Source organism: Mus musculus, chromosome 7, assembly GCF_000001635.26.
Source record: "Mus musculus strain C57BL/6J chromosome 7, GRCm38.p6 C57BL/6J".
Taxonomy (NCBI): Eukaryota; Metazoa; Chordata; class Mammalia; order Rodentia; family Muridae; genus Mus; species Mus musculus.
In genome coordinates, this window is record NC_000073.6 from 63,614,820 (window position 1) to 63,637,292 (window position 22,473).

General features: G+C 42.3%; 1 protein-coding gene across 6 annotated transcripts in view; it reads left to right on the forward strand.

Moving 5' to 3' along the window:
- The window catches only part of Otud7a (OTU domain containing 7A), a 321,488-nt gene that overhangs the window by 170,075 nt on the left and 128,940 nt on the right, over positions 1–22,473 (forward strand). For all 6 annotated transcript variants that reach the window (XM_030242185.1, XM_030242186.1, XM_011250811.3 and 3 more), the window contains one exon: positions 470–599. The gene's annotated coding sequence lies outside the window, so the exon portion shown is untranslated. The remainder of the gene's footprint in view (positions 1–469; positions 600–22,473) is intronic.

A 22,473-nucleotide genomic window follows, 5' to 3' on the forward strand; every position in this document is an offset into this window, starting at 1 on the left:
AACATAGTCATGTCCTATACTTGTTGATAACAGAGCCAAGAAGCTTACAACAATGATTGATTCCTGAGGGGCTGAAAAGATGCCTTGGGGGTCAAAGGTGCACACTGCTCTTGTAAAGGACTAAGTTCCATTCCCAGCATGTACACCAGGCAGCACATCAACCACTTATGACTCCAGCTCCAGGGTATCCAATGCCTTTGGCTTCTGCATCCTCACACACATGAACATATCTAACACGCGTGTGCAGACACATAGCTATAGATTATTTTAAATAATAGTCAAATACATCTTCAGAACACTTTATTTTCAAAAAGGAGAAATGGTTCCTGGGTCAGGGCTGCACTTTGGTAACAGAGTGACCGCCCCACCATGTTGGATGAGGCATTTGTCATCGAGTATACACTGCGTCATTAAGAGATTAAATTTTCACTTTCGACACACTGAACATTCTCTACCCTTGCTTTTCCAGAGTCCTCAGGAGCTGACTGGGCTCTCGTTCTTCCCCTGTGGCAGCAATGGGCCATTTCCATCAGAGACGGTGCCATGCTGACCCAAATGCCTGAGTGCTACTCACCTCCAGAGAGTGAGGAGTCTGAAAAGTAAGTCCCATGCTGGGGTTGTGGTAGCCTGGGGGGTGGGGGGGAGCTGCTTCAGAAGACCTCAGACTCCTAAGAGCACACCACCAGGAGATGGGTCAGACCCCATGCAGCCTGCTAGCCTTGACAGGAGTGCAGTGGAAGAGAGGCCAGGAATGCCCTTGACACTGTAGTGCAATCTGAGCATAGAATGGCATCAGTCTTGAGAAGAATGTGACCTGTGACTGACAGGTACCCTGATGCACACTCATGAAAACTGGCGTTGTCACTGTTGGGGCTATGACTTGTTTTGTGAGTATTCAGAGCAGTGTGATTAAGAACCAAAGAAAATGGGCTGTGTCTTAAGACACTGTTTTCCTTCTAATGCTTGTCCAGAGCCACAGTTTCTGTGCAGCCCACATGAGCAGTGGCTTTTCATCGGATAACTCTCGGAATGGATGCTTTCATTCCCCTTTTGCCTTGTTGCTTATTTATTAAAAACTTCAAATATACAGAAAAAAAATCTAAAGAATAGGACATTGAAAGCTCATTAAGTCTTTACCCAGATTTACTGATTGGTTAAACAGAGAGAGATTATAATAGGTGCCTGTGTTCGTTCAGACTTTGTATCAGAAACATATCAAAGCAAGCTGTGGACAGAATATTATCCAGTGCCCAGTATATTATCCCAATTCAAATGCCCTTGGTTGTCTGGAGAACACTCGTCTTCACTGTTTTTTCCCTGTCTGCCTTGTACATATCTGCCATTTTTTTTCTGCCCTGTTTTTGTCTGTGTCTTTGCTGACACAGCAAAATATTGTCCACACACCCCCTTCTTTCATTGCAGGTTCTCTTATTGTTTATTTGTTTGTTTGTTTGCTTGCTTGCTTGCTTGCTTGCTTGAGCCCCAGAGATTCAGCCCAGGACCCAGGACCTCTTCAATACTAGGCAGGCAGTGTGCAGCTGAGCTACTCCCGTGGCCAGGAACAAGTTTGGTTATGGATATGGGTTTTTTTGTTTTCTGTTGCAGGGCTGGGATCAAAACCAGGGACATTTGCATGCTAGTCACCTGCTTTGCCCACTACACTATATCTCCATTTCTATTGTGTTGATACTCTTGAAACATCTAAGCCACTCCCACAGCTGACTCTGATACAAATTGACTGGGTTCTTTCCTTCTCCTTAGATTCAGATAAGCATCTGGGTTTACCTGAACAGCCCATCAGGGTATTGTCATCTGCCCTGATAAGAGATGGCCCTGTGATATTCTCCTAAAATGGTTTCTGTCAAACATCCCCTTTATAAATTACCTTTTTTATTTCTTGCAATTAGTAAATTTGGCAAAATGAGACCCTGTTGATATTGTCTTCTGTGGTTGGTTTTCATTGGATAGCTTTAGCAAACCCCCAATCATACAGGGGTTTTTTAAATTGATTTTATTTATTTTATTGGGTATTTATTTCATTTACATTTCCAATGCTATCCCAAAAGTCCCCCACACGCTCCCCCACCCACTCTCCCACCCACCCACTCCCACTTCTTGGCCCTGTCGTTCCCCCATACAGGGGTTTTTAATTGACCCATTAGTCTAGATTTCGTACATCCTCTCCTGTCTCATATTTTCCAAGCTTCTGAGATCACTGCACAGCAGAATGCATTTTTTTATGGTCAACAGAAGGGGTGAGATGAGACTGTGGTGTGCACCTCTTGTCTGTCACACACTAGCAAAAAACCTAGATCAACTCAGCCTTCAATGTGTCCTTAGGCTAAATGATGCTACGGAGGCCTGTGGTGTGGGAGGAGCTGTGGTCTGTCTGTCTCACTGAGAACTGGCTATGAGTCATGAGGAACACGGAAAATGGACAGTTTAGACTCAGTGCCACACTCCTGCTAAGAACTTTAGAACAACCCTTGGCAAAAGTTCAGCAGCTCTTATGGTCTTCATGGACATTTAGAAGCATAGTCGCCACAACAGAAAGTATTTGTCACTACAGTGCCCCAGGGAGGTGGAGATGGCACCTGCCATCCTGCTTCATTCCAACCTACTTGGTCACCTCAGTTCCTTCTCCTATTCCCAGGACTCCCTCATCTACTCCCACAGGGCTTTTCATTCACCAGTAATAACTAGACGTGTGTCTGAAGAGTACTAACTTTCTCCTGTATGGACCAAGTCTGGGCTTTAAGTATACCTCTTGCCATGTAATGAACCTTCCTTGAGAATGTTTTGAAAATGTTATCAAGAAAAACACTTGTGGGAGTGCAGTCTAGCATAGAAACTACATTATGTCTATATTACCATTTGTGTGACTTAGAGTTTCAATTGCTATGATAAAATACCATGACCAAAAACAACATGAGGAAAAAGGAGTTTATTTCATCTTACACTTTTAGGTAACACTCTATCACTGAGGGAAGTCAGCGCAGGAACTCAGGCAGGGCAGGAACCTGGAAGCAGGAACTGAAGCAGAAGCCATGGAGGACTCATGACTTGTTCATCATGACATCTTCAGGAACACCTTCCCAGATGTGGCATTACCCACTGTGAGCTGAGCACCCCAGCCATCATCAAATGTTAATCAAGAAAATGCCCCACCCCCACCCCCACCCCAGCTTACCTACAGGACAGTGCGGTAAAAACATTTCCTCAGTTGAGATGCCTTCTTCCCAAATAACTCTACCTTACATTAAGCTGGCATAAAACTAACCAGTACAATTGACCCCTTGTCAACAAACATGTCACTATTCAATTAGAATAAGTCCTTTCTCATTTGTTCCCAAGATAACATGCATATTATAATGTAAAGCATTCCAACTTTTCAAAGTTCCAATTTTTAAATTTTCAAGCACATTCAAAGTTCACTCTCTTTTACACAAAGTCTCTTTTAAAATTCAAAGGTCACCTAAAATACCAAAAGTATCTTAAATTATCCAAAGTCTTTGAGATTCCCAAATCACTATAAAATTTCAAAGTCTTTAAACTGTGGGTTCCTATAAAATCAAAAACGAAACATACTTTCTAACTACAAGCGGGAAGAGTCACAATCCAGTCATAATCAGAGCAAAACCAAACCAAACAGTGCAGTGTTTCACATCGGGGACCCACCCGTGACCCCAGGGCTCCACAAGGCCTGCCTGGCCAAAGTCACCTCCCCGGCTCTGCAATCTGAGGCACACACAGCTCGTCTCAGGGGCTGAGGTCAGCTCCGTTATACACTTGCTATCTGTGGCAGTTGTCCATCGAACTGGCTTCGCTTAGATTCATGGTTACCACTGCAGGGTTCTGCCTTCTCCTGGGCTTTTTTCAGGGACTCTGGCTGTGCCACAGAGTACCAAGCCTCAACTTCCCTCCAGGACTACTTCCATCCTGGGCCTATACCACAGCTGAGGCTATACTTTCATTGCTCTCTCTTCAGAGACTCCAGCTCTGCCTCAGAGAACCAAGGCCCAGCTACTCTCCATGACCCCTCCATGTCTTCAAAACCAGTATAACCTGAGAAACTCATACACATTGCCAAGTTTGGCTTCCAGGAACAGCTTTGACTCCTTCTGGACCCCAGCATCAATTGTCTCAGCAAAGCAAAGCCTTTACGTTGGTGGTTATTAATTCAAAATATTTCTCAAACTATCATGTTGGGGTCTTTATTTCCCTCTGAAACTTCACAAGTCAGGCCTCCATCTCTGCATCATTATCCACATGCTTGTCTTCTGAGCTGCCACAGAACAGCCCACTGACCACTGAGCAGTCTGCTGCCTTTCCAGACCAAAGTTCAGATGCCAAAACACACGGTCGGGCTTGTCACAGAACCCCATAGTCTGCTCCCAATTTCTGTCTGAAGTAAGGATTCAATTCCTGTGATAAATCATTATGACCAAAACTTGAGGAGAAGTGGGGCTTATTTGACCTTACAGTTCTAGGTAACAGTCTATCACTGAGGAAAATTCGGGCACACACCTGGAAGCAGAAACTGAAATAGAAGCCATGAAGGAGTACTGCTTAGTGACTTGCTCACCATGAAGTCAGCACCCAAGAGCACCTGCCTGGGGCTGACACTGACCACAGTCAGCTGTCACATCAATCGTTAATCAAGAAAATGCTCCCAGGCTTACCCACAGGCCAATCTTGTGGAAACATTTTCTCAATTGAGGTTCCCACTCCCCAAATAACTCTGGCTGCCATCAAGTTGGCATAAAAGTAGCCTGCACAATATACACGGTGGTAAGTCCTACAAAGGAGAATAGATAAGATTTGCTATTTCTGAGAATTGTACTTGTCCCACTTTAGCCATATAATTCGTCAAGGCTGTGGAGGGCTGATGTTCACACAGCGTGATGGTTGGTGCTGCGTCCTGTGCTCTCCATGTGCCCCGTGTGTTCTCTATCTGCCTCTTGCATGCCAAGCTTGGGGAGATGGGCCTGTGGATGTCGCCTGTCCTCCCTCCTCCTGAACAATAACTCTAGGGTTCCAGGACTCCAGGGAGCCCAGAAAACCCAAGGTCCTAGCCCTCCTAGCATCCATCATCACCTCCAGCTGCCTCCCTATCAGCCCTTGGTGTGCAACTGCTCCACCACCGACCCCCTGATCCCCAATTCACTCCCCAGGAACAGGACTATGCCTCCTTCGTTTCCAAGGTTCAGACATAACAAAATAGTACATAGATGAGTGGAGTTATCTCTGGTCCCACATAAACACAAAAGAGCTCACTCACGTTGCATTTGAATGCATGGATGGAAACCAGGCTGCCTCTGCTTTCATTCCCCAAGTGTATCCTCTAGAATTTCAATTCATATGATAGCCTGTGTTCCAGGAAAGGAAATAGAAGGAGAAGCCCCTCCCCACAGGACTTGTGGTCACTTGGGATAGACAGGTCTCTCCATAGGCAGTCCTGAGCTTCTAGACTTTCCAGACCCCTGACACTCGCAGTATGACATGACAGTGGAAACAGAAGCTTCCAGAAGGATGAAGCAAGTGTGTGGCCTGCCCTCCAGGAGCTGATCTACCAACCAGTGTCAACCTCTTCTAAGAGTGATGCATCAGGAACCCACACACCTTCCACCCAGCCCCATCTTTACAGGTTTGGCACCACCACCCCAGGGAGCATGCATCCAGCTCATGAACTGTCCCCACCCAACTACATTGTAACTATGCTAACGTTCACTCTGGCCCCTCATATCATATGGGATTTTCTAAGACACTATGATGTTCTTTATGTGGCCATGAAAGGGAATGAGTAGACAGAGAACAGTGGACCCAGGTGAACTTACAGAAGATATGCTGGGTGTCTTGCCCCTGTAGCCAGCACATGCCTAGATGCTGGCGTGTTCCTTGTGTGCCTCCTTTCTGCAGGACCAACAACAAAGGATTGCCAGTCAAGAAAGCGCTGGTTCTCAGAACTCAGCTTTGATGCCTCTGTGGCATCCATGGTAACGACTCAGCCCACAGCAAGAGGGCATGAGAAGCAGAAGTGAAAGGCTGGGCCAGCCCAAGGTGATTCTAAAATCTTCAGGAATGGGAAGAACTTGCATCCACACAGATACTGTGTCACCGTGAATATATGAAGGAGCTGACCAAGATTGCATGAGCCTAGGAAGCTTTTAAGCAAACACTTTCTCAAGGAAGGCCAGCTTCTATTGAAATCATTATTCAATAGTGTACAAAAGAACTGCTAAGCTGTGCAGATGCTGAATTCTCAGACAGAATCACCCAGCAGCACATTTTAAATCTTCATTTCACATATTCATTCAGAAGAGAGCCAAGCAGAAGGCAAATCGTCTGGGCGAAGGCGCTTTTGAGTAGCTAAGCTATATATAGTCAGAAAAGAAAGCCTAGGTGTAGGACACTAAGTTAAACCACTTCTACAGAGAAATATAAACCATTTGAGGTTGCTTTTTATTAGGCAATAAAAATCATAATTATCCATTTCTACAGCAGCCCTCTGACTTTTGAATTTTTATCAGAGGTGAATCATTAAATATTTATGATGCTTTTCAAGAGTTATAGAATAAGATCAAGCAGGCTTACCAGCTTATATTGGAGCAGGATATCAAAGTGTTAAGAAATCTGAATTTCCCTCTTTCTGCTAACTGGGGTATTAATTTTTGGGTAACAGGTAAAATATGGTGGCTGCTAGGTGAGAAGGTACCGGGTAGTATTCTTAGGTGCCTTTAGCCTGCATGGTGAACTTGATTCAGAGTGTGGATATTCTGGCAGTCAGCAGCTGGCAAGGATCCCCAATATTTCTGCCTCCTTATACTATTCTGTGTCAGGGGCCCAGTAACTGGTCCTTGGTAAACAGAAGGTGATGGCTGCCACAAGGATGATGGCCTCCCAGTATGTGACAATCCTCATCAGCAGTCCAGCTAAGGAAGGTTGGGGGTCTTAGTAAGGGACCCTTTTCTAGCTGAGCCTTCCCCTGAGGTCATAGCCCTAACCAGCATTGGGTTGACAGCCTGGGGAGAGAATCCACTCAAGTTGCATGCTGGTTGCTGCTCTATAGGCAATATGAGGATATAAACACATTTCATTTAAGAGGTCAGTTGTTTACTGTAATGGTAGCCTGTCTGATGTGGAAGATGTGTGCACTCAAATGTACAACTCTGAGCAGACCTTTTGCTTGTCCCTTTTTCTGTTGAAAGGTCACCAGCCTTCCTCCACTGGCCCATTCTTGGATGTATTAATCTTCCCTTTCTTGATTCACACTCAAGGAATGACTCCCCTTCTTTACAGCTGTAGTGGTGTCCTTGGCTATTGATTACAGAGACTGGACTCACAGGCAGTTTATCTGCAGGACAATGTTAAATTCAGAAAGACCCACTCCATCCATGGCCAAAAGGGAACAATTTCCTTAATTGGAATCAAGGCCTCAGACTTTCAGAGACTTTCTCCACTTTCAGAGCTGGGTACCACTTGCTTGATCTTAAGCCACTGTCCAGTACTAGAGTGAATTTTTTTTGCTTTCTCTCCTCAGAGGAATATATGCAAATAAACTTTCTGCTTGGGACTGCAATTCCTTTATCAACCTAAACAGCGGATCCTGAAATCTTGGACTTCCTATTTATCCATACTGAAACAACCTTTTAAGAATTATGAATTCTTTTGCTATTCTAGCAAGTTTGTGAGGAAATGGAACTTCAGAGTGCTTTGCTAGGCTCGTAAGTTTATTAGTTTAAGGATATATTTGCAAATCAATGCTCGACACTAACATCAGCTGCAACAGGCCGACCTTTTCTTGGTGTTCCTCAGTACTAACCCTGTGCTTGAGGAGCCACACTACTGCAGATGGAGCCACACTACTGCAGATGGAGCTATCCACATCAAATAGGAAGCAGTTGGGCCCAGGAGCATGGATCAAAGATAAAGCAATTGCCTAGCTCAAGGGAGTCTCTGGGTTCAGTCCCCAACAAGGCAGAAAATACTTTTTAAAGAAAGCAGTGAAGACCCAAGATTAGACATCAGTGTTCCTAGCTCCTTTGAAATGCCTGTATGAATATAGTATATTTCTAGTGTCTAAAAAAAATACGAATAACTAAATAAAAAAATAGTATAGATTGTTCATTAGTCTATGAAATTCCCAAAAGAACCATAGAAGCCAGAATTGTTAAGACAGTCTCAAGTCATCGGGATGGTGGCTATGCATGCCTGTGACTTTTTTTCCCCCTTTTTGTGTATTTACTTATTTATTTGGGCAAACTAGTTTGATCTGTTTGGAGACACAGATGCTTGAACACTGAATATTACTGGCAACTGATGTATACATTTTCATTTGTAATAGGCCTACTTAAGCTCCAGTGCTGAAGTTCTCCTCTGCTTGTAAAAGTCCAGTTACTTCCTGAAAATAAGTGAAGAGCCCCCATGTCTGGTTGTTTTTTCCCACCAGCAATAGATGGGGTCTGGTTGCAAATGTTTATTGTTTGAAACTCGGTACACACTCTGCTCATGCACATGTCTATCCATTCTTACCCATAATGAGCATACATACAATGTGCACAACCCATACCCACAGGCATTGGCATACAGAAGCTCACACACATGCATAAACTCACATGGGCATACACACACACACACACACACACACACGCACACACACACACACACACACACGCAAGAATTGCGTGTGAACATGCTCATCATGGGTGTGTAAACACACATGCACATGACCCACGGCCTGACTAGAGTCAAGTGTAGCACAGAGTATGAGATGTAGGCTATTTTATTATGTTTTATTACTTGTTCATGTCCATTTGTTCTGGCACCATTTGTTGGAAAGTCTCTCCTATCTCATTGGATTGCTGTCCTACCTGTGTCAAAAGTCAGTTGTGTGCTTCCTGCTACATTGATGTATGGGTCTATCTTTCCATACTCATTAGGCTACCCTGTCTACATCTACCCACTTGTTTGGATTTCCCCATCTGAATTTTGTTATCTTGATACGCTCTAATTTCTGCAGGATGCCCTTGCTGTATACACCATTTCTGTATACATCTTTTTCCCTCTTTCCCTGGCTATGCACTTCATCGTTCTGCACGACATAAACACACACACACACACACACTCACACACACACATTCAATCACATGGAGCCATCCCATTGCTTCCTTGCAAAATCCCCAATGCTCCTGGGGCTTGCTGCCATCCCATAACATCCCCAAAGCCTCCTGTATCCTCTCCTGTCTCCTGTCTAGGGTGATGAATCTTTATAAGTGCCTCCCCACTATCCTGCTTCTCTCTAACACTAAACAGCATGTAAGGTACCTACTTTAATTTTTTAGACTATCAGCTTGGCTACTCCTAGAAGTCAGACCATGCCTAATTTGGGAGTGTATCCATGTCACATGGCACAAAGCAAGGACTCAGTGAAAACTGACTTTCTGAAAGGCATGGAAGAGGAGCTTGACAGTACTGTTGGGGCTTTTCTCTGTGTCAGTCTCTGTGACATGGCAGCAATACAGAGTGCTTAGTAAGAAGTAGACAATTATTGTCACCTTGTGGGTACATCCAGTGTCCCATGCACATTTTCCTATCTGAGCTTGTCTTTCCCCCTTTAGTGTTATTTAATCATATTATAGAATGTCAATATTTTCCAAGTGCCTTAGGGAGATTTCACATTGACACCAGAAGTGCAACCTTGTGTAGATAACGCCTGTTCTGCCTCTAGTTCAGTGCAGCATCCTCAGATGTGCTTACACACACACATAAGAAAATGTTCAGGGGTGGAATTACTGACTTACGTTAAACACATTAAAATGAAGCATTAGCTACTGAAAGGATGACCTCCCTGACCATACCAGTAGCCTAAAAAGTTCACCAGCAACATGACAGTCAATCTGGCTCACCCGGACTTGGAGTTTCAGACTTTTTCCTTAACACTGTGATGAGCGATAAAGGGCAATGGCTCTTGGGGGGTTTAGTTTACCTCTAATTACTACTAGGGTTGTTTGGATTTCAGTTGTCTGTTGGTCAGTCAAATTACCTATAAATCACCCATTCAATTTTTTATCAACCCATGTGTCTTTTTTCTCCTTACTGGTGAGTACCAGTCACAGATTCTAAATCCAATCACTTCTTTATTATGTAGTTTCTAAAAATTTTTCCCATTCTCTTACGTAATAAAGAAAATGTTATTATATGTTTTGTATTTAAATTTACATTTAAATCACATTTAAAATTTTGAGGTTTTGCTGTTGTAGCTTTTATTAAAATTTTCCTGTGTTAGAGGCCAGATAAATTATAAAACATTTCCCCATATCTCTGCTTTAACATGGTGTCTTAGTTAGGGTTTTTTTGCTGTGAAGAGACACTGTGACCAAGGCAACTCTTATAAAGGAAAACATTTAAATAGGGCTAGTTTACAGTTTCAGAGGCTCAGTCCATTATCGTCATGGCAGGAAGCATAGAAGCATTCAGGCAGAAATGGTGCTGGAGGACCTGAGAGGTCTATATCTGCAGGCAATTGGTAGAAGACTGGATGTGTTTCATACTGGGCATAACTTGAGCATTTAAGACCTCAAACCCCCACTTTCACAGTGATAAACCTCTCTAACAAGGCCACACCTCCTAATAGTGCCATTCCCTAAGGGCCAAGCATTTAAACACATTAGTCTATGAGAGCCAAACCTATTCAAACTACCACATTCCATTCTCTGGCTCTTATTGGCTTGTAGCCATAACATAATTACAAAATGCATTTAGTCCAACTTCAAAGTCCCCATAGTCTATCACAGTCTCAACAATGTTTCAAAGTTCAAAGTCTTTTCTGAGATTCATGTGCTCTCTTAACTATAATACCCTTCAAAATCAAAATCAAAAAGCAGATCACATACTTCTAACATATCATGGCACAGGATATACATTCCATTCCAAAATGTAGGGAAAGTAGCACAGAAATACTGGACCAAACCAAGACCAAAAACCAGCTAGACAAACTCCAAACTCTGCATCTCAATGCCTGCCAAAGCACTCTTCAGATCTCTGATTCCGTTCAGATTTGTTGACTGCAGCACACTTCTTTCTCTTGGGCTGATTCTACCCCTATTAGCAGCTCACCCTGGCAGGTATCCCATGGCTCTGGCGTCTCTAGTGTCTTGGGGTCTCCAAGGTACACCAGGCTTCACCTTCACAGGTTATAGAACATTGCTTGTGCTGTTGCTATACTTCGTGGTGATCCCATGGTACTGACATCTCCAAAACAATGGGGGTCTTCTGCTGCAACTGGGCTGTACTTTCACCAATAGCCTCTCATAGGCTCTCTCCATAGTGCCAAACCTCAGCTTCTTTGCATGAACCCTTCAGTCCTGGGACTTCAACTGACACAGAGGCTGCACTTTCACCAATGGCCTCTCCTGATCTCTCAAAATATGAAGCCTCAACTGTTCTCCATGACCCCCTTCAAAACCAGTACCAGCTGAGTGACTATTACAAATTACCAAATCTGGCTGCCAGCACAAGGTACAATCTTGGCTACTTCACAAAAGGCTTTTCTGGGCCTCCATGCAGGGACACCCCTGCTACACATCTGGCCTCAGAAACTTCCCTTCATCTTGGAGGATGATCCCATAGTCCCTTCTATCCTTTACTCTAAAGCCAGAGCCACATGGCTGAAGCTGCCAGGTTCTGCTGCTTGTTAGGGACAGAACATGCCCTGCTTGTTCTATTACATCTTCACCAGCTTTCTGCTTTCAATGATTTCCTTCACTACTTAAGCTCAGCTCTTCTGGAACTTGCTCTATAGACCAGACTGACCTTAAACCCAGAGATCTGCATGCCTCTGTCTCCTGAGTGTTGAGATTAAAGGTGGGCACCGCCACACCTGGACCTAAGCTTGTCTGTAATTCCTTTTCATTATAGATCTTTATAAGCATGGTCACTATGCCTCAAGATTTGGATTAAAGGCATGTGTGGGTCAGGATCAAAAGCATGTGTCATCCTACCTCAAGATCCAAATCAAAAGCCTGTTTCTTCCAGCCTCAAGGTACAGATCAGGTGTGCCTTCCATTTCTGGATTGCAGTTCATTCCAGATATAGTCAAGTTGGCAACTAAAATTAGCCACGACAATCTATCACTTATCAACTAGACACACTATCATATCTCCTTATATCCAAATAAAAGCAGTAATTAGGTTATAATAATGCCTAAGATGATATTACTATCCCTCATACAACCATAAAAGCATAAACAATAACCAGCTCATAATAACACCTAAAATTATATAACTAACTGTCATATAACCACAAGTACATAGAAAATATAAAATAGGTGGCAATGTCTCTTGGGGAACAAACTTCCACAAGATGAAAGCTTAGCTGGGTGGGATCTTGCCATGAGGTCACCACTCCCTTAATACCATTTAATATCTTTAATCTGTTTATATACTTGAACAAAGGATTTGGTTTTGTTCCATTTCCTGGTGCCCCTTTAACCCTTGAACCATACATTTTGTACTTTTTTTCTCTCAGTTTGCTATGTTTGATCAAAGGTTTCTTCATTAAGAGTAAACCAAAGACCAGCCTATAATAGGCTGTTTTGAGATTTCCTTTGCAAATACAATTAATCTATACCTCTTCACATTCATCTTAGACTCTTCAGACAAGGGCAAAAAGCAGCCACATTCTTTACCAGATTGTTATGTCGCGCCCGCTCTCGACCAGCAAGAACGACGCGACCACCAGTTCTTCTAACAACAGTTTATTCAGTCCTGATTCTTCTTGTTTATATCTCCCCCGAACCCTGGGCCTCTCACTCCTTTTATACTCTCTCATCCACGCACCGCAGGCCACGCCCCCTCGCCAGTCACGAGGCTTCAGCTAATCAGAGCAGCAGGGGCAAATCTCCACCAAATTGGATTCACCTGTATCCTGGTACACCTGCGCAGCACTCAAGATGTTTGTGTCTTATATGAGGAAGTCAGGTGCAAGTCATATGACTTAGCTGCAGTCCCTGGCGCCTTTGGGACTGCCGCCACACCCGCTCCCCACATTGTTACAAAAATAATATCTAGGCAACATATTAAAATTTTACTCTGAAACCTCTTGAGACAGGCAGGCCTCCAAAGTTCAAGTCACCCTTAGCACTACTGTCTTCTATGTTCCTACTAATATGGCCCATTAAGCCCCACCTAAAGCATTCCACTGCTTTCCTAATCCAAAGTCCCAGCATTCACATTCCTTCAAACAAAAGCATGCTCAGGCCTATCACAGCAATACCCTAGTCCCTGGTACCAACTTCTGTGTTAGAGTTTAATTGCTCTGAAGGGATACCAAAGGTTGACCAAGGCAACCCTTATAAAGGAAACACTTAATTGGGGCTGTCTTACAGTTTCAGAGGTTCAGTCCATTGTCATCATGGTGGAAGCATGTTGTTGTGCAAGTAGACAGTGCTGGAGGAGCTGAGAGTTCTACATCTTCACTTGGCATAGCTTGAGTTTTTAAGACCTGAAAGCCTGACCCTGCAATGACAAACTTCCTCTAACAAGGCTACACCTCCTAACCATGCCACTCCCTATGGGCCAAACATTCAAAAAACTTGAGTCTATGGGGGCCGAACCTTTTCAAACCACCACACATGGTATAACTTTGAATTCTTCCTGTATTAACCCAACATGATCAAAAAGAACTCCCTGTTTCACATGATTGCCTAGGTACCCCCTTTCTTCCTCCAGTGGCTCCACCATGCCCTGTGTCCTCAGCCCTCTGCAGGATTCTGCTCACTAGCAAATGAGAAGACAAAGAAAAGCTGAGATCTGGGATGCAGTTAGGAGCCAGACCAGGAAATGGCCACATCTCATTATGCTTGCCTTCTTGGCATCCCTATATCTATCTGCATAAAACATGAATGCTGTGTGTTCATGAAGAGACCCAAACTCCACATCACCAGCACTTGCAGTCTACTCTACCTTAAGCTCCCAAGTGTACTCACCTATATTTAATCTCTGACATACTTGTAGTTTTGTTTGTTTAACAAATAAAAACAACAGACAAGAAATCATTTCATTTGTTAATGAATTTCTATGGAGCTTGTTGAGATTGAAATTCCTAAAAGATGTCCAACTCACTTTAAGGATGATTCTTCCTTTTGGGATTCCATATACTTAGGATTCTCCACTTCTGTCATTCTTTCAGCTAACAAAAGTCTCATCCCCAAGTGACAAGAGAGTTACCCAGCCTGTATTCACAGGACTGCCAGCACTTGATGCTGACTGACACTAGGGAAGCTGTTCAAGGCTGTCACAGCTGCAGCATCTGAGTTTGTTCCTCATAATCACAGGTTCGTTTATCACATCTCTTCAAAGAAGGACAGAAAAAGGAAGGCATTATGTGTGTTTCTTTTGTTAAGAAAGCAAAATGTTTGTCACACAGAGACCAGCAGGTTTCCTCTTAAATTTTAGACATTCATGGGGAAAATGGCCACCTGAATGCTTTTAGATGCAAGAAAAACTGGTAGAGCATATCCAAATTGTCTTGATCAGTTGCTAACCATGATGCATCACATGATTGGGTATGATACAGCCATCATACCCAAAAGCATGGAACAAAAGCAAGCATAGTAATGAAGAAGGAAGTGGATGGGTCTTAGGCAGTAAACCAAGCACATATGCCAGGATCCTATACCAGGTTTTCTCCCCTCACTCAGTCGTACACATTTAAGCACGCATGTGGTGCAAGTTCGCGTGCGCACACACACACACACACACACACACACACACCTCTGGTCCTCCCCTCTGCTCTCCTGTATCATTATTGAATCACCATACTTCCGTGTATGATGGGGATTTAAGGAAGACGAATTCCTCTCAAGCATGTCAGACCATTGACGTTACAACACTACATTCTCATCTGTAAAGTTTGTCCCTGAGGTCCATGTAGCTGAGTTATGATAAGTATCACCTAAAAATGATGCTGCTATGTGTGAAGGAAGTTACAGCTTTTTATTGGACCACTTCCGTAGCTACCCTCTGCTTCTTGGAGGCCCACAGGCCACAGGTTTGACATGTGCTCTGACTTGACTTTATTCCTTTGTCAAACTATATTAGAGTTTTGTGCCTATCCACTTCTGTTTTATAAGCTGCTCCTCAATGAATAGCTCCCACGATGACTGCATTCAAATATAAGAAAAATCAACATTGTTCAGACATTGTCTTCTGTCTGTGTTTAAGTTTTATACCTCAGGGAAGGCGTGTTGCTTTCTGAAAAAGAACAAAATAAAAATGTCTCTTGCTTTTGTTGTGCTCCCTTGCTTGATTCACAGACTAGTTTGTGTTGGCTTCTATAAAATGAATTTTTTTTATTGTGCTTAAAATGCTTCAGTAACTAAATGGGGAAAAAAGTATTGAGTTTTATGTCTTGGTCTTGTTCCAACTATCTAAAGTTTTCCCTGTTTCCTATCAGTTACAAGTTGCTCTGAGTTTTAGTGGACCTACTAATGGTCTCACTATTAGTTCTGCTCATTCTTATGAGTTTCGATCTGTGTTCTTTAGGAGGCAAAAGAAACTTTCTCCTACCTCTGATGTGTTTCAAGATGATATACAAGCAAATGACTTTTCACACCTTTTGAGATGATTGTATGATTTTTCTCCTCAATTTTTGTTATATTTTATCAGACAGAACTATGTCTGTCTACTTGGGACAGAAGAAATAATGGAGAATTTAGTAAGATAAAAATGTATTTTTCTCTCATGAGTCTTAGATGAGACCTCCCTATGATGACTGTAGAATTTCCAGAAACTTTCTTACACTCAAACCTGACCCTTTCACCTCAGCAGTCTCCTCAGTATGGGCCCAAGAGAAGAGGGTCCCTGCAGGTCCTGAGCCCTACAGCTTCTGAGCCCTGCAGCACCCAGGCTTCGCTTGGTCTTTGCATGTCTTTATCTGCAGCTTAGATGCCCTTGTCCATCTTTCATTGGTAGCTTTACATGTACATTTCTGAGTAACAGCTGTCTTGGGTTTGTTTTCTCACTGTTACTTCATTTCTAATTGTGACATCCAAAGCATTTTACTTTCATTTATCAATAATGCACAAGTTTAAAGATTTGTCATTCCTGACTTGAAAGAATCAGAGTGTATATGAAGATCATAATAAAACCCCCAATGCAGGCTAAGGTAAGTGCAGATGTTTGATGGTACCAGGCTCTTTCCAAATTTTATGTCCATTTTCTCCTCATGCTTCATACTCCACAGTCCCAAGATACAGAGTAGACTTGTGGTTATAGTCCCTGACTTAACACGAAGGGACAAGAAGAAAACAACATGGGAGTGGGCTATACTGGACAGCCTGTTACCTTCTGCCTGGTAAGCTGATACCTTCTCACAAGCCAGACTGAGTGACATCAGTTTCCTTCAGGTGGGCCATATTGTCATCATAACTTTGCTCAGGTTGGAGATCTCAGGCCAGGGGACTGAATGTGTTTCTGGTGTTGACCATGCATGATGCTCCCTGAACTGAGAGTGCTGTCTGTTTTCTCTGGAAGGCAGAGTTGCCCCTGGTTCCTGCTGAGTCATGAGTCTGTCTGCTGTAGGCTGTAGAGTGGAGAGAGTGGGCAAGCTCCAGCACGTGAGCAAGTACCTTCTTCCCACTGCTTCACTGACCATGCCTGTGTGGATCACTCTGTTACCAAGTTCTGTAGCTTTGCCTCTTTCCCTAAAGCACATATGTCAGCTGTCTCAGAAACTCTCACAGCCCTTAGGACACAGCCTTGCCAGCACAGACGGCTGGCTCTGCCCTTCTCCCACAGCCCTCGTGGATGGAAGCCCCTGCCTGAGCTTTCAACAGTGTCTATATTCTTGACTTTTACTCAAACATTCTAAATTCTCCTCACATTCTTCTCCTAGGCCAGGGGTGTGGCTCCATGATAGAGCAGATTTCTCACTTGCATGGGGTACTGGGTGTGGCAGCCCAAATGACAAAAATAAAAACAACCATGAAACCTGAGTTGGGACTGGAAGTGGCTCAGTGGTTGAATGTTCAGCTAGTCTGAACAAAGCCCTGGCTTCCATCCCCAGGACCACAAAACGACACCCACAAAAATCTTATTTTAATTCTAATGGATATAAATAAAATTATAGGTAATAGCATTATGCTTAATCCAGTCTACGTTGGGTTGTGGTTATTTTCATTTCTACCCATCAGAATGGAGTAAGAACTTGCGTTTCAGAGAGAAGACGATGGAGGTGCTTAGTTCCACAGTGACTGGATATGTGGGGGAGGGTGTAGTAGGGGGTGACACCCAGAGGAGGGCTCCCCCTTCTCAAAGATAAGGAGAAGGTAGATTGGGGGAGGACTTGTGGCGGGGGCGGGGGGGGGGGAACTGGGAAGAGAGGATGTTAGAAGTAAGCAGCAAACAATTCACACCATACAGCAGGTCTCACATGGGAGGTTTATTGGGAGGGGGAAATAGAGGCAATCTCTGGGAGAGGGAGGAGAGAAGAGAGAAGGGCAGGGAGAAAGAGGCTTTTGTTGAGCCCATGACACATGCTCAAAGGGACAGACACAGGAGTGACACTGTCGCCTCTTGGGCCACTAGGGATGACGTGTCTCATTGCTGAGTCCCTTGAGAGCTGGCTGTTAAGATGCCTGTAGTGAAGCCATTTCTAGCTTTCAATGGATGTGCTTGATTGCCAACAGAGGAGGGGCATGATACTGGGATATAAAGTGAATAAATAAATAAATTTTCTTTAAAAAATACCTGAGTTTAAAGTTTCCGGTCCCTTTTGTTCCATCCTTCAGCATATTCATTTAGCATCTGGTATACTCTAACTCTTGGTGATAAGACAACTAAAAATTAGCTCTCTCTCCAAAGAGGTTTGCTCAGAGAAAGAATAAGATAGGTAGGCTGGCACAGCACCAGCTCACTCGTGGTGAGAAGCTATGGAAAAAGCCAGACCTAGGCTGTTGTTCCCTTTGTATCATCATCTAGATACAAAGCTGAATAAAATGACTAGACCAACCCATGGCAGAGGGATCAACCTGCTTGGCTAGTTTGGCTCTAAGAAGATCCCTTGTTGAAGGCACAGTGGTCTAATTCAGATACACATTTCATACCTGTGTAACAGATAGATTGCCGATCCTGGAAAAATGAGAACATAGATCTTCCAGAACAAGGGAGCTAAACATATTCCAGAGCTAACAGCCTCAAAGACCATGGCAAAGCTCTGCCACAGGTTTTCAAAGATGAAATGACATATCTCGTATCAAATCTATCCTGGAAGATTAACCACAACTGCAAGGGTGTGGATCTTACATATCAGGACAGGCAGCTTCATGCGCCTTAGCCTTACTGAGAACACTTCTAGGTCCGATCATTCCATCCGAATTAGCGCTCATCATTCCTCGTGGGTTTTTCCTTTTAAGGGAGAGGATGGTTGGTGTTCATGTAAGTTCAAAGCAAGAAATAGGTGTGTGTTTGTGTATGTGTAATATCCTATTATATATTCTAATTATATAAATACATATATAAATGTGTGTGTGTGTGTGTGTGTGTGTGTGTGTGTGTGTTTATACCACATGCATACCTGATGCCAGGGAGGTCAGAAGAGGGCATCAAATCTCCAGAGCTGGAGTTACAGAAGATTGTGAGCTGCCATGTAAATTGAGCCTGAGCCCTCTAGAAGAATAGCCAATATTTTTAAGCACTGAGCCATCTCTCCAGACCCTCAAGATATACACATTCAACTCGGGAAACTCAGTAGCTTTGTTTATAAATATAATAGTTGACACAAATAATAGGGGCAGGGAAGATATCTTTCACAAATGCCTTGACATAAATCTAACATATGTACACATAACATATACATATATATATATATGGTAAATGTCAGTTCATCCTACAGTAATGGAGCATCTCAAATGTGCTTTTTTTCATAAGTAGAATTTTCAGTTTCATTAAAGCTTCAAATACTTTTAAAGTATGGAACGATGAAAGGAAGCTTTGATGATATCCTCTTTAATTTGTCATTGGCTATGATTTTTAGACCTAAATCCGTACACACTAAAGGACAAGCAATCATATAGAAGATACTTTAATACATAGAGAACATTACGTGGAAGGTGCAAAGAGTTTCCATTTACTTCCCATGCCACCATTTTCTTCTCATTAAGATTCCCCACCAGTTGGTGAGTGCACATGGACACATCATAATGGCAGGACTGTGAACGCTGCAAGTTTGAACAAATAAATAGTATACCTTTACCATTATCAAATCACACAGAATGGTTCCACTGTCCAAAAATCCTCTTTGTGTTTTGCTCAATTCATTCCCCTCCTCTCAATTTAAAATTCTCAGTTACAAGGAGAAAACACAAGGAAAGGAGGTGTATCAAAGCATGAAAAATATTGTCTGCATATCAAAGAAGAAATCAAATAAATGAGCTAATAATGGAGTGTAAAATTAAAAAAAAGAGCTAATAATGGAGTGTAAAAGACTGGAGGAAGAGATGCACTAGAGAATCAGAAGGGTCACAGAACATGAACTTGCCATTGATCTGGTTGCATGAAAGATGCTCAGTATCACAAATATTAAGAGGGGTTTAAGTTGAGACTACAGTGAGAGAGTTTCATACCTATGAAATTCAGATTTATCCAGAGGCAAAAGCATGAAGTTTAAAATATGACTGTAGGGCACATTATTCATTCACCTAATAGGAGGTTAAAATATAAAGTTTAAAGATTCACTTAGAATTAAGGACAAGTCATATGATTAAACTCAAAAATATAAGACAAAGAGGGAATAAGGCAGAGAGCACAGAATAGAAGTCATACTTCAACTAGTGATCTTTTGCTATTTTATAAAACAATTCTACAAAATTAACTCTGAAAGTCTTTAAGCACAGAATGAAATAACAGAAACCCTCAGCTTGCTTCCTCTGTGGCAATGCCACATGGGGAGCATTACTCAGTTACTTAAGGATAGTTTGTCCATAGTCTGATTTCCCTAAGATCATAGCAGTAAGGGCTATAAATAAACACAAACTGCACATAGGGCAAGGTGGGGGTGGACATTGGGTATCCACTGTAGCAGTGAATTAGTTAAACCACTTTGGCTCCCAGTGGTCACACGATTGCTGCACCCATCCAAGAGCTCTCTGGATTTGCAAATGAAAGACACACACACCAACTAATTTTTATATGCTTTGACTAGCTCAATGGTTGGGCATTTCTAATCCTCTCCACAGCTAGCATACATTTCCCTCCAGTATTCCATCCTTAACATCTTCTAAATCCATGTTTTATCCTTGCTGCCCTGTTACTTTCTGGGAGTCCCCTACCCCCCCCCCATAGGTCTGCTTTCCCTTTCCACTTACCATTTTGGATGATTTTTCTTCTGCAGCTCTTAAATCTGAACCCTCACCCTCCAAGTCATGGCAAGTCTCCCTCCTGCCCCTTGGCCCCTTGCCCATGCAATCTAAAAGTCCTGCCCCCTCTTCCTGCCCAGCCAATGACTATATGGCAATTCTTTATTATCAATTAAGCCAGCTGGGGGCAGGGACCCTCAGGATTGGAAGTGTGACTTTTGGGAGCCAAAATAAGACAAAGCATTAGAACCAATTCCCAACATCTCACCATTTTTGACCAAATAAAAGAAAGGCTCTTCTCTCAAATACAAATTGAACATAAGCCAAGAAGTGCTTGCTGATAGGAGCCTGATACAGCTGTCTCCTGAGAGGCTTTGCAAGATCCTGACCAATACAGATGAGGAGGCTCGCAGCCAACCATCAGACTGAGCACAGGGACCCCAATGGAGGAGTTAGGGGAAGAACTGAAGGAGCTGAAGGGGCCTTATCAGGTATCAATGGGAGGGGAGGCCCTTGTTCCTGTGAAGGCTTAATGTCCAGGTGTAAAGGAATTCTAGGATGGTAAGGCAGGTGTGGGCAGGTGGATGGGGAAGCACCCTCATAGAAGCAGGGTAAGCAGGGATGGGATAAGGAGTTTGCAGAGGGAAAACAGGGAAGGGGATAACATTTGAAATATAAATAAATTAAAATAAAATAAATTGAGCATAATCATAATAATTATGTAAATTACAAAGTATGATATATATATAATTATCATTCAGTCCATCATATATGTCAATTAAATAAATTTATCCTGTCTTAAAATATTTACAATTCTATATTTGAATTATGTTCCGACTTTAACATGTATTACCATCTGAAAACTATCCTTTCTATACCATCTTCCTCAATGTTAAACAACTTAAGTTTGATTATGAGACTATAACAAGTCTGCAACTCTATCAGAAATCCGAGGATAAATTATTATCTTCATGTATAGGAAGCACAAAGCATATCTTCTCAAACTTAACCAATTTGTAGAGACAGCTGACTACTTGGAAGTCCCCCATTCCTCAAAATGTAAAAGCATCTGTCTTCAGCCTTCTGTCCCAGAACCATCTGACAGAAGTTGAAGTGAAGCAGGAACTATAAAGGACTTCTTTGCTTAATATTGGCAGAGCTAAGCTTTCAACTATCCTGCATTGGGTGTCCTTTGTTGGGTAGTATTTTTTGCCTGTAGATGAATAGGGTAATTATGTCCAGTGGTTGGTTATCTTGCCATAACTTGAACAACTCCATATGGAGGTTTTGATGCTCAGTTCTTATTTGAAGGGGAATGGGGAAGCTGTCAGGAGCAGACATGTCTAATTGTCAAATGATCTTTAATAATGAAATAGTATTAAATGTCATGTTCTGTGATTTTTCTGATTTTTTTGAAGACTATCTATGTAAAGTATATCTGAAGTGTTAAACTTTAACTACTCTTAGCAATTTCTATTTGAGAAATATTGAAAACACTTTATTATAACTAAATCAGAATCTGATATAACCATGAGTTTACTATCTGGCCCCTAATTTGTGTTACTTAATCATCCTAAACAGTTTGTAAAAGAAGCTATTAGAAGAACTAGGTGTAAGCCTTGTATAAATGAGTTGTATAGGCACAATGCCTATCTAAGAGTAAATATATTAATTTCAAATTTTGTATCCATTATAAAAATTTCTATCAATGAAAACCTTAATTCTATATCAATATGTAAATTTTGCACCAATGTAAAAAATTATAACTTCAATTTCATATCAATTATAAAAATTTCTACCAATGTAAGATTGACAATCCCATCTATTTCCTTCCTGTTCAAAATTATGATCATTTCCAAGTTATCCCTTAAAATGACAACTTATCTATAATTTATAAAATAACTATAACCAGACCCCCAACCCAAGGGATCAGAATGCCAGCTCTCCACAACTTCTTCCTGCTGAATAAGGATAATGAAAAAACTCTTTAAAGGGGTAGGGAGCGGTAGGAAACTTAGAAATTTGGTTAGACTTAAGAACACTAGCTTTAGCATCTTTGTATGTTTAGAAGGACTTAACTGAAGTTCTGACTGGATCTGTCTGAAAAACTGTATGAACCA